The following is a 12,716-nucleotide window of genomic DNA, read 5'->3' as shown; positions in this document are numbered from 1 at the left end:
GCAGTTTTCACCAGCCATTGCAGTTTTGACTTAATTTGTTTCCCTGCCTCTTTGCATCTTGAGTCTTTGAAGGCAAATGAACCAGTGGGTGTCATAAAACAAGGAGAACTAGAACAGCCTTCAGTAATAACAAAAACTAACGGGAAAAGCAGATCTTTTGCAGGCAACATTTCACATGGCTCAAAACATCCTTGCCGCAGTTTAAATTCTGCAGCCTTGCGATTGTTCTGACACCTCTTTATTGTTCCTTTTAAGTGCAAATGCCTAGGTAGCATCACTATAAATGAAACAGTAGTGTTCACAGATTGCATTCAACGGCTGTTAGAGCTTCCTCTCCTTCATCTGCACAATTTGCATCTATTACAGGCTCAAGAATACAGCTTTTGCTGCTTCTCAGAGGCCTCAGAAGGGCATAAGGACTCCCCCACTAAAGAACGGCAGTGAGGCCGATCTTTAAAGCCCTTCCTAGAGGCAGACTCTCCGTGGTGCTTACTGAAGGATGAGAGGAGGGGAAAAGCTGGTACTGTGAAGACTTTGAAGGACACCACTGTGATGTGCTATGCAAGTTCTCTGAATGATCCCGCCTTGTGGTACCCACCACAAAATTTAAGGTGTTTAACAAGAATTGCTAATAAAGATGCAGAGCCCTGGTCCAAGCACAGGCATTCAGCGCCTCCCAAACGTGGCTCAGAGGGGTTTTGTACAGTGATTTGTGCAGTAGTCTGTCTCTGGGGCGCATAAAAGTGGTGGGCGAATACATTTTGTACCTGTGAAATTCACTTTTCCTTCACAGCACAACGGGGGAAAAGAGCATATGGAGAACAACCTCTCTGATTCTCTAATATCAGTTATTGATGAGACTCTTTTAACAAAATTAACCAGTATGGCCTCAGCTAAAACCCTGTCTGGAAGCTGGGCAGTGTTTTCATGCAAAGCAAGATACAATGTAGGAGGTGCTATGTGTTTTTTTTAAGGTTGCTCAAACCAAGAGAGGACAACCACTCTTAATAAATCAAACATACAAAGTTCAGAAGCTGCCTATTTTTTATTTCTGAGAAAATAATATTTTGATGATTTGATTGCTCTTCTTGGATACATAAAGAAAGCTCTGCAGATGACGTTCAGAGCCTTTGTCTCTTTCAGGGAAATGTTTGCAGTAATTGACAGGAGTGGCACATTCCAGAAATGAAAGTACTAAAAATATGAGTTGTTTAGGGAAGGAACTTATGCTATTTGTGTTTAGTACTTGAGCAGACCTAATTTAAGATCTTTAGGTGTGGTACCAATTATAACCAGGCTAGAGGTGATTGCATACTCAATGTGATTTTAGTACTGTTATTATAACTGTGTAGTTATTATCACACAAGTCCAATATTTCAACAGAGTCATACTACAGCCTGTGATGACATTGATGTTCAGGTAGTACACACAGTTATTTGTCCTTTCCGTCATGAGACTTCACTACTGCAATATTCACATCAAACGAAAGCAAAAATACTACTTCTATTATTATTGTTATTTTTCTTTGTTGTGTCTCTCAGGAATCAGAAGACAAGCCAAAGCCCGGAGATGGGAATTCATTTTACTAGGCCACCCTGCTGATCAACTAAAACAATGAGTTACCATACGGTTTATCTCTGTGACAATGCAATGGGATTATAGTATTTTATCTTGTTTTACTAGAAAGGTATAATTGTACACAGCCTGTCCACGGAGCACACAAAGAACTGAGACTGGAAATTCGAAAAAAGGGGATTGGTGTATGAAAATACATTTTTCTCAATTCTGATCAATAGAATGAAAATCCAAAGAATTACTGACACAACATCTTTCATCTTCTCATTCTTTTTCGAGATAGAGAACGTATTTCACTTGCAGAATTGAACTATTACAAACGCAGTTGGAGTCTGCATTATCTGTCCTTTGGATCCCAATCATCGGCTTAAAATCTTTGTCTTTGTCATAGTTTTTTCATTTAAAAGAAAAGAATTAGGTAAAATCACTTCAATGACCATAAGAATTTATAAGCAAATACTCCATTTGCATGTCCAGCTTCTGTAGAATACAAAGTAAACCTCTCTTCAAACACACAATAGATACATTTTCCTGAAGACAGATACTTGTTTCATCTCATGTTTCATTCAATAGTTAAAAAGATAAGATTTTGTCAAATAACCTACAACAAAATCAGTGCTAGGGAAAGCCCTAAGCACTCACTACCCACCTTTCTATTTAGAATGATATTTTTCTATTACTGCCTTAAACACCTTGCAGCATGACTTCAGTGTCCCACTATAGTACACCATCAAGTGTGGTGCTATTATTCTCCTATAAATTCAAACCAGAGACACAGGAGAGCAAATCACAATGCCTCAACCTTCTACGCCAGTCAGTGGCTATACAGAATACAGATCTTCATCCACTCTAAACATTCTAGCAATTCATTTCAGTTACACCTATCTAGCACTAAATTAATTTATATAACATACTTTGATACTCCAAATAAACTTCTACAAAGGCAGATTTCTTTCTAGTAAGAGAACAGAAAAGCCTTTAAGATGAAGTTACAGCACGATGGTGTTTGTATTCAAAGGGAAGCAAGTAGTATTGTAACTTACATGAAGCTATGAAGCTCTCTGATATTTCTATATCAGAAATTCTGCAAGACCTACATCTGCCATTAAACTAGTTGCCCCTGCCCAATGACTTAGAGACTGTCCATCATTACTAGAAAAGAGAAGCTGGATACACAGATGATATAAAACAAACACTGTATATGTTTATGCAAACAGATGAATTTCACAGTTTTGTATTCTTTTTCATTTCTCACTAAAACTGGATTTGAAACAAGGTAATTAAATTAGACCACTGGTAAAACTCCAGGAGAAATTAGTTCAACCAGACAGAAAAATCCCAATAGCATCACTGATAATTGGTTGCACCCTTCCAGAGAGGCAGATACAAAATAAACAGATGCAAGCAGGAAGATACCACTTGGCAAACCTGGATGCAAGAGCATAGCAGCCAGGTAAGTACAATCATCCAAGTAGGAGGTGGAGCACTGAAAATAGTTCATCAGGAATGACTACAAGGCTTTTCAGCCCCACATGGCACCCTTTTCAGCCTCTTGACACCAAATGCTGCTGGCCTCTCTCTTAAAAGCAGCATTTTTAAGAAACTTGTCACCGTGGCTGCACAGGCAGTGCCAGGAGTCACCCCACTCACTTCCTCATGCTTCCCACCACCTGGTGTTGGCAAAGATCCCTTTGGCTAGCAAGGCACTGGGGCTTTGTTTTTTCTCGTGGCTCTATTGTAAAGGGTACAATGTGGATCCTTGTCTCCTTAGGTATAATTAAGTGCTTAAGTGGCAGCATGTCATGCTGCAATTTTGTGATCTGAGCCTGGGTCCTGAGCTAGCCTGAAAGCTCAGAGGGCAGACAGGCAGCACTGCATCGAATAACCGGTGAAAATTGCCAAAGATAACAATTCAGGGGATAAATGCACATGGAAAATCTAGAGGGGCCTACCTTCAACTCAACTTCATCAGCAATGCTTTAAGGAAAGGATGAAAGGAAACAGCAAGGAAGAAGCCATCAAATTATGTTTTTCACAGTAGCACCTCCAATAACTTATAGTTCTCTTACCCAAGATTAGGTTTCATTTTGTCCAGCTTCAGGTAAGGTGGTGTCACTGGAGAACTGTCACCTGCAAAAAAAGCACAAAATATTTGTGGATTTAAGATACAAATATTACAAGCATTAAAAAAGTAAAATATGATACATTTAATCACACTGCTCATCAGAAATTAATCCTTATTTATCTAACAAAAAAGCAAAGGACAGAATTAATCCAGAAGCTCAGTTTGGTGGCTGAGAGCGGTGAAAAACTGATGAATCTTACGTAGTAGTGGAAGGGCAGTAATAAAAACAAACAAACAAACAAACAAAGAGTCCCAACTGAAACAGCAAGTCCAAACCAATTAATTCTTAATCTTCAACAATTAGTTATTTGAAGAGAGTATTTTTGCCAACTGCCTGTATTGATCATGAAAATAAAGAAAGGCTTCCACCACCATTAAAACTAAATTTCTTTCTCATCCAGAGAGATAGTAGTTGCCTTTGGAAACTGAACAAAGACAGGTCTGAATTCTTCCCCTACACTCTATTCTTCCCTAAGCATGGATCCAGAGAGAAAGACAAAGGGGTTATTTTGATTTGCACACCACTGCTTCCTTTCATGCTTTTTTTCCCTTGAAGTGGCATGTGCTCCTTTAAAAGGAGCAGACTCCCAGCTTGCCATGGGACCTCATTGTTTTCTATCTGTGATTGAAATAAATCTCCTGAAATATGTTTGGTTTCTCTTAAATTTCAAAGTGATGGCCAGTACTCAGCTGCAAATGGTTTCAAATTGATCTTAGCCACTGCAGATTAAAACTCCCTCATCACTTGCTGTGAAACAAAACACAGTTAAAACCCTCTCATCATCATCTGGAAAATTCTGGTCAAGCTTTCCTTTCAGATATCCTCATTCAAATCTGGACACATTCTCTGGAAATCAACACAGAGAAGTTAGATTTCCAGGTAATGCACACAAGTTCCCACTGGATTTAGCAAAGTTACTTCAGGATCTGGCATTATGGCTAAGCATATATTTCCACAAACTGAACTGAGAACAAAGTGTCCCCATCCCTACATAATCTTTGCATCCACCTCCCTCTCTTACTTTCTCGTCTGCTCACTCCTGATATTTAATTACAACTCCAGACCTACTCTTTGCCAAATTAAGCAGACAAGTGTTTCATTACTTTTGGGGTTTTTTTTTTTTAATTGTTTATCTTATCTCTGGCTCTCTCTTAAATAAATGATTTGCATGTGTCTTGAAGCCAAGAAATATCTTCTAGCCTTTCATACACTTCTGATCTGATCAAAAATGTTTTATTGGGAGAAATGATTGTGTAATGGTTATGGGGGAGGAGAGTGTGAAAAGACTTACAAATAACTGAGTATGCAAGGAATTCACCAGCCTAAATTGGCTATAGAAATTTGATTTTAAGCTGAGATAGAAGACATTTAATATTACCAAAGGAAACAAAATTAACAACAGCTTCACAACAAAAAAAACCAAACCTATAAATAAAAGCTTATTTTGAAATTGATACCCAGAGTAGTAAAGGAGGAACTAAATCAAGATCACAGCTAAGACAGAGCAGCTCTATTGTTGTATCAGTTTTGATCACTGTGCAGCCTCAAGTAAGAAACTTCTTTAGTATCTAATGAATCAAATTCAGATAGTGATACCATTTTTAAAGAGCTTTGACATCCTCAATCCTAAGTTTTATTACTATGGCATGTCTGGGTCTGTGGCATAGTTTTTGCAAGAAAAAGCTGGTAGTTTCATGCAGAGAAGTAGCATATGTTCAGTTTAAAATTCAAATGTATTTATAACTGAACGCTAATGGCAATGTCATTTATTCATTTAACAATTTTGCAACAGGCCATATGAGGCAAGCCATTTTTAAATGCATTGATTGGTACTGTACAGAGAAAGAGGAGTTAAAAAGTGGCTGAGATTCATCAGAAGTTGCAGTGTACCATAAGGTGGTGAATGCTGCACAATGGTCACTTATTTAGAAATGTTCTGTTTTCAGAGAGTGGGGGAGAAAAGAGAGGTTGAGGTTCAACAGCTTTCCTTAATACTTTGGTCTGCAATAGTTGTGTTAAACATCTACATGCTTGAAACAATACAATGTTAGAAAGAAATTTCCTCGAGTTAAAGCTTGTACTTATTTTAAAATTATGTTTTTCAAGCATCTCCAACACAGAAAAGGAGCTACTTTCTTTTATCATCTATCTTGAATGGGCCATATAAAAGAGTCATGTCAGCACTAAACTTACAGGCCCGTGGAGGACAGTTTCTTTTACACAGATTTTTTTTAATAATTCAGGAACAGATATAACTTATTTCAATGTGTTATTTTACAGTTCTAGGCATGATTTAATGACAAAGGAAAAGCACAGTACTCTTTATCTGTGCATACAGTGAGGGAAAGCTTAGCCCATTTCACTAAAAGATAGTGTGATTGAGGCGTGTACGTCTGCAGCTTAACCATACCGGCTTTAGAATTTGCTAAAGATTATGCTTGCATTTTTCTGCTGTAGATACACCATTGCTTTTTTAAAAATGATGTGTGAACAGATGTTTAAGAAATAGAAGACAATGGCTTTACTGTGCTCCTTCTAGAAAATGGGGACCATTTTTCCCCTTAAAAGTTACACCTTCCCTTCTACTACCCCACGACTTTAGTTAGTCGGAAATAGGGGGAAATATCCCTCACTTATCAAAGTGGGAAACAATTTCTGTTACAGAAGGTAGATGTAAGACACTGCTCCATTGCCATACAAGTGTGCCCACCCCTAAGAGGCCCAGAGCCAGCCTGTCTTGCTGGCTGATCTCTTGCCTGACAAGCTGAACCTCAGCAAAGGAACATTTAGACCTGACGTTAGACTGACTCAGAAGGACGTTAGTCCTTCTGAGTGCAAGACTCAGTTTTATTTTCCTACCTACTCCTGCCTAAAATTCTGTGCTTGAGGAAGTGTTTGAAGAAGCATGGAATAGAATAAAGGGTTACAGGCAACATGCAGGTCCCCTTCAATGTGGTATTCTATGATTCTATGAAACCCAGCCCCGTGACTAAGTCCTAAAGCTTATCTTTTTACAATATGAGCTGGAAGAGAGACTGGATGCCTTCCTCTTAAGATGATAAAATGCAGTATTCTGAATACGAGACAGTTTTTCTCCTGGGAATATTTCATTTTGGATAAGAAACAGTATTGTTCCATACCTAACGAGAAAATTTTGTTTTGTCTTGAGGGAGAAATTTCAGGATAGCTTTGGGAACAACCACCTCAGAATAAAATTGCAAACAGAAAGAAGTTGATAAAGCCTTTTGTACACTCATAGGCATAGGCATACAACTGGCATAAAGGTAATTAAAAAACACCAAACCAGAAAACTTTATTACATTAAGAGGAAAAGGAAACCCTAAGCAAACTTTCAAAGGAAGGATTTTTAGAAGTTATGAATACAATACATAGTTTCAAAAGGCTCAGGGGAATCAGGTAAGGAGAGCAAAATACACTTGGAAACCTCATAATGTGCTCTCATCTGCACTTAACTGTGAAATCTACACTCACAGAATAGGTTTTAAGAATTTTTTTCTTATAAAAATGAGTAAAAACAAGGCAACTTGCAAATCTTCTGGCTCAGGTTTTATTTCTGAGAAAGGCAAATGTTGCACTAATTCCATATCCCTGTAAATAAGGAAATATAAAAAACCTTTTAACAAGGAAGGTATCTCCTTTGCTTATTTATTCTGCAGGGGATATGTAGAATCAAGTGGAAATTATTGAAAGTGAACCTGAGTCTTTCAGCAATAGAATTAGCTAAGTGAGAAAATTAGTTTCCATGTCTTTAGCCACTACCATGGCTTCTGAGAAAGAACCTGTTTTGAGAAAGGTCACGTAATTAGAATTGATGGGAAGATAGAAAATTATTTTTTTCAGGCTTTGCAACTTGTTGCCCTGCTTTGAGTACATAAAAAGCCTTTCAAAGATCTGCAGAAACAAAGTAGTATTAAAGCAGTTGTTTTGATACTCAGTGTAGGCTGCTGAGGAGTGCTCTAATGCTCTATTCTGAGGAGTTTTCATACTGAATTTGGCAGAACATGAAGCTGAGCCTAGGTCATAAATTTCCCAGGCCAGGAACATAGCCCATAGCCCACAGAACATAACAGTCTCTAGAGTTTGATGACAATGTTTTGGATTTTATGATGGCATGTTTGGCCTATATTGCATGTGACACAGAAGTCACTAGTTCAAGTTTTTCCTTGGTGATGTAGCCAAGAATTCAAGTGGTTGGTACTGGCATGGCAGGAGCGCTGGTATTTTGGAGGTGCTGTGACCTTGAAAAGATCTCTGTGCACATGGTGTGAGTTGGCCAAAGTGCTTAAAGGTGTTGTAGGGAAATGCAAGGGGCTTTGGGAATTATCTTCCTGGTTTTTCTCTGCAACAGCATCTATTCCCTTATTTACATCTTCCCAAATTCTGAGAAAATGTAGGGAAGGAGGGGACAGAGGAAAGCTGGGAACTTGACAGGGAGCTTATGACAACACAAGGTCGACAGAGTTGAATGTCCTAATATCTGGAGCTAAATGTGAAAATGCTGCCGAGCTCATAGAGTTCACATCTTGTGTTAGGTCTGGCTGAGAGGGATAGCACAGCCCTCCCAGTGCTGTGCTTTGCACTGGCAGCTAGAAAACTGCTGATAACACACCAGTGTTCTGGGCACTACTGAGCAGTGCTGGCACAGCATCGGAGCTGTCTCTCCAACATTCCCACCTCACCAGCAGGCTGGGCAAAATCTTGGGAGGCGACACAGCTGGAACAACTGGCCTAAAGTGACCAAAGGGATATTCCATACCGTATGACACTGGTCATACATACAAGCTCAGATACAAAAGCTAAGAAAAGGAGGAGGAAGGAGGGTCATTTGTTATTTCCATTTGCCTTCCAGAGCAACCACTAGCTGTACTGAAGAGCTGCTTTCTGAGAATGTCTGGACATCACTTATTGATGAGAAGTAAGGCATAAAATCTTTGGGGTGTTTCATTGCTTGTGCATGCTTTTGCTTAGTAAACTGCCTTATCTCAACCTATGAACTATCTTATTTTCTCTCCCCTGTCCAGTTAAGAAGGAGGAGCGATAGAGTGGCTTAGTGGGCATCTAACAAAGATCAACCCACTACACATCTGAAGCCAGCACTGGACAATTTTCTTCTTTGATGGTATGGACAAAATTCAGTCTTTGGGGAGCTTCCACATCTGTATAAAGATATCCTTGTTCTTCCTGTAAGGACAGACTCACTGAGCTTGACAATCAAAGCAAAAGACGATATGGAATACTCTCTGTAAAGCATGTATTTCTCATCCTGCTCCCACCAACCTTGGTGTTTCCCTGGTCTTTTTTGTCTATGGAGGTCCCACATGGATGAGTAAACAATGGGGTTACTGTATTTATACAGACATTTACAGATCTTAAATATAAAAAAGAAGGAAAAATTTTTAAACTTTCCACACATTTATACTCCAGCTAGAGATTCTCTGATCTTCTAAGTCCACCCATATATTTTTTAAACAGTATATTGCTAGAAAATCCTTACTTGTATTAATTTACTTCATGAAGAAAGACAAAAGAATAACTAATTCTCAAAGAGTGATGGTAAATCACATCTTGAGAGTTAGTGCCTTTTCTCACTGATGTTATATTCCAGAGACATGAGTGCACAAATACCACACAGCTGAGATTCTCAAAAGGATCAGGAGTGGCAAGGACCTCAGCTTCTTCCAACCAATTAATCAGAAGACATTCCAATATATTTTTCCATTTACCTGAATAAGAAGCTATGTTACATAGCAAAAACCAAACCTCTCTAGCTTCCGTGATGAAAGTGGGAGGACTTGTGCAGGTCACAGCTGACCCAGAGGTACAAAGTGAAAAAGATATGCAAAGTAAAAATCCTGCATCTTTCTTGGTGAGTTTGGAAACTGCAGATCTCTTTCCATCACCTGTGAATGTTCTCAAAAAGGCTCTAGCAGCTCCTTTGCTCAGACAATACCTAAGTGACTTAGCTTCTAACATCACATACTTCATTTACATCAGAGCAGAACAAGCCATTACTACTAAACTGGCAAATATAAGACTTCACTGCAAGGAAGTGGTCAGGATGCTGATGAGATTTATGGGGGTAATTGTTTCACCTCCAGCTTTCAAAATGAACTCTTCTTTCATTTAAGCAGCTTCTTATTTTCTGAGTGATTTTTGCCATAGGAATTTGAACACATTCTCAAATTTAAAAAATTGGAATAAATCGGACTGTAAGATAAAGAATGATACCTCTGCTATTAAGTATCACTAAAAGTTACAATTAATATGAATTTTAATATGCAAGTCAGGTTCCACTCAAAAAATCCAAAAACCTGGCATAAAAGGAGACATCTGAAACAGCTGGGCAGCTTGAATCTGATATAAACTTTATCTTTCAGAAAGATGTGCTGAACACCTTACAGCTAAAGACACAGCTTTAATTTTCAAGACAGGGAAAAGAGAGAACACATAGGGAGAATTCCTCATTACTGTGTCAAGGGAAAGTAAGAACATTCGCGCAGACTCCCAATAGGGGTACAAAGACATGTTGAAATTTAGAGGTTAATAATAGTTATTGTAGTCCTTCTATGAGTTTTTATTTTCAAAACATGCATACCCAAAGTAAAAGAGTTTAAGACTTTAAGTGAGGTTCAAGAGTGTGCTTTGAAATGGGAATAATACAGGAGTAGATGACATTTACATCATCTAAATTAAAAGAAAGAAATTACAATGAGTTCATATCTAAAATGAAGAAAAAAATTAGGCTAATCATGTAAACCTGAAGTTATTTATGCATCAATGTCTGGACAAAAGAAGGCAGTAAAAAATAGTTTGTAAACAAAGACTATGGACTTGAAAGGAAACACCAAGGTCTGCAGGAGAAAGATGAAAAAATGAAGAAACATTCCCTGTTTACTGTGACATTAGATCTGCAGTGGCCCAGGAACACTTGGTTGAAAATTAAGTACTAGCTCTTTCCAACAAGATGCTAAATGTTGACTGACAGCTAACTGGGTTGAGCAAAAAATAAGTGGAGAATCACATTAAGTATAACAACATAAATTAAGAGTAGTTTTCACACTTGGAATATCCATTTTACCATTATCTTTGGATCACTATCTAATTAATACTTCTGGACTAGGCCTTGTGTGCTGGTAATAATACCTTTCGTATCATTTTCATTTTAATTCTTCTTAATGTTTTCTTTGTCTGGGTTCTCTGCCTTAATGCAAATTAACTTTGCTTTTATGTAATGCCCCTGGCAGAGTTTTTGAGACTCACAGCACAGAGTCACATTACACTAATCCATGGCAAATGTGGAAAACTGCTGAAAGGACAGTGGCATTTTGGGGTTGGTGGTTTGGGTTTTGGTTAGTGTTTGTTTGGGTTTTTGGTTTTGTTTGTTTTTTGGTTTGGTTTGGGTTTTTTTGTGGTGGAGGAGGGACACAAATGACACAGAGGGGATGTGTGTTGGACTTGGTTAATTTTGTGTCAAGTCATCCTTAGGATTATATGATCTTTAAGCTTGATATCAGTAAAACAGGGACGGGAGTTTTGGGATCAGCCAGCAGTTACACTGAATTAGGTATAATGTGAAACTGCACCGTGAGAAGGGAAAAGTCACTTCTGGGCATTTTAGAGAGCTGTGAAATGCCCTCCCAGCTTAAGAGAGAGGAATGAGGCTACAGGCCTGTCAGAAGAAAAGAATTTAAAGTGAGGTTGTGTCTGAGGGGAAGGCAAACCCAGTCAGTGTAGACACAGAGTTTGATCCACAGCTCTCTGAAGTCAAATGTTTTAGTTTACGTCAATGGCCTTTGATTAGGCCCAGAGAGAGCTGTAAGATCCAAGGGCTGCCAGGCTTGGTTACAGTCATCAATACTATAAATCCCTGAGAGAGTTTCCTTACTAAACTCTAGGCCTTTTTGCTGCAGGACGCTAACTAAGGGCATGATCCTGAGCAAACTTAGTCCCATCGGCTCCAAAGGCCATAAATTCTTTTGACCATCTTGCAGCACAGATTCTCTGGTTCGCTGTAACTATTTAATACAAGCACCAGAAAGGACAAGAGAATAAGCGACAGTTTCTGGCGAAGAGAAGCTGTTTCTATTGCCAGAATTGGAGCTTTCTCCCAGAGCAGGGTGAGTTAGGAAGGTGCAGCCTGCTGTGAGCTGGTCCCAGGGGCTCATCCATAGGCACAGCTGGAGTTTGGCCAGGAGCTTTCCCTGTGCAAAACTGAACCCTGAGGCTGCCTGAGAGAAGCCTTCAGGTCCATTCCGTATCACTGAGCCCAGCAAGTGGCCCATTAACTTTAACGGTCTATACTAGTTTGTTTCATTTTTATAGCATCTTGTGAAAAAAATCTGATTTTTCTAGTTATTAAATCTTTCTGAACTGAGGCAAGCTCACATGGAAATCAGTTCTCTTAGAAAACAAAAGCTATAACCCTCCTTGCTGCAAGAGCTGATCATAATGTTGATGTATACTTGGGAAACTCTTATCTGCAGATCAGCCTTGAAGCTCACCACCTTACTTCCTCAAAGTCCAATTTACATTACTTGGTTGTTTGGGGGTTTTGCTTTCTTGGTTTTGTTTTTTTTTTTTTTTTTACTAAAGTTCAAAAAAATGTTTGCAGGATAAGCAGAAAATAAATCAACAGTAACAGAAAACCAGCAACTTGATTCTTTCTTCCCGCTTCTGCAAAAAAACCCATAAAAGCTCAATTGTCCTCTCAGGACTCCTGGTAAGTCTTAACAAAAGTCTCTAAAAAGCAAGTAAATGAAAGACCAGGGAGTTAGCAGCAGGGCAGATCTATCCTAGACAAATCAGACAAAACCTTCTTTCCTTCTGACCATATCTAGGCTTAGTTCTGATCTCCTTACTCATGCTGAGTAATAATTCACACCATAACTATCCCCACCAGAGCTGCTAAAATCACTTGGAGTAAGCCATAAGCCTGTTTGACAAATATCTGTCTGATAAACTAAGGCTAAAAATCCTAAAAACTAATTTAAATAT

Source organism: Prinia subflava, chromosome 10 (genome assembly GCF_021018805.1).
Source record: "Prinia subflava isolate CZ2003 ecotype Zambia chromosome 10, Cam_Psub_1.2, whole genome shotgun sequence".
Taxonomy (NCBI): domain Eukaryota; kingdom Metazoa; phylum Chordata; class Aves; order Passeriformes; family Cisticolidae; genus Prinia; species Prinia subflava.
The sequence above is the reverse complement of the archived record's forward strand: the minus strand, read 5'-3'. Positions refer to the sequence as shown.